Source organism: Charadrius vociferus, unplaced genomic scaffold (genome assembly GCF_000708025.1).
Source record: "Charadrius vociferus isolate BGI_N301 unplaced genomic scaffold, ASM70802v2 scaffold825, whole genome shotgun sequence".
In the NCBI taxonomy this organism is placed as follows: domain Eukaryota; kingdom Metazoa; phylum Chordata; class Aves; order Charadriiformes; family Charadriidae; genus Charadrius; species Charadrius vociferus.
The window spans coordinates 9148-9407 of NW_009648495.1; positions in this window are offsets into that span (position 1 = coordinate 9148).

The window sequence follows — 260 nt, forward strand, 5'->3', positions numbered from 1 at the left end:
GGAAAGTGCTGCCATCTCTGGGCTCTGCGGCTCCTCTCTCCACATAACTCCAGGCATTCAGTTGCTCAATCCAATTTTGCTGTTACTAGTCTCTGACTCCTTTAATCTCATTATTCCTACAGTGACCTCTACAGTTTGCCTCTTGCGTGCCTCCTGTTTTGCCCTGACCCACTCTGATCTTGGTGGCCCTCCTGGTATTTGTTCTTTGTTTGCTGTTTTAATATCATTCTCATTTCTGTAATCACCTGCTTTCTTTATGG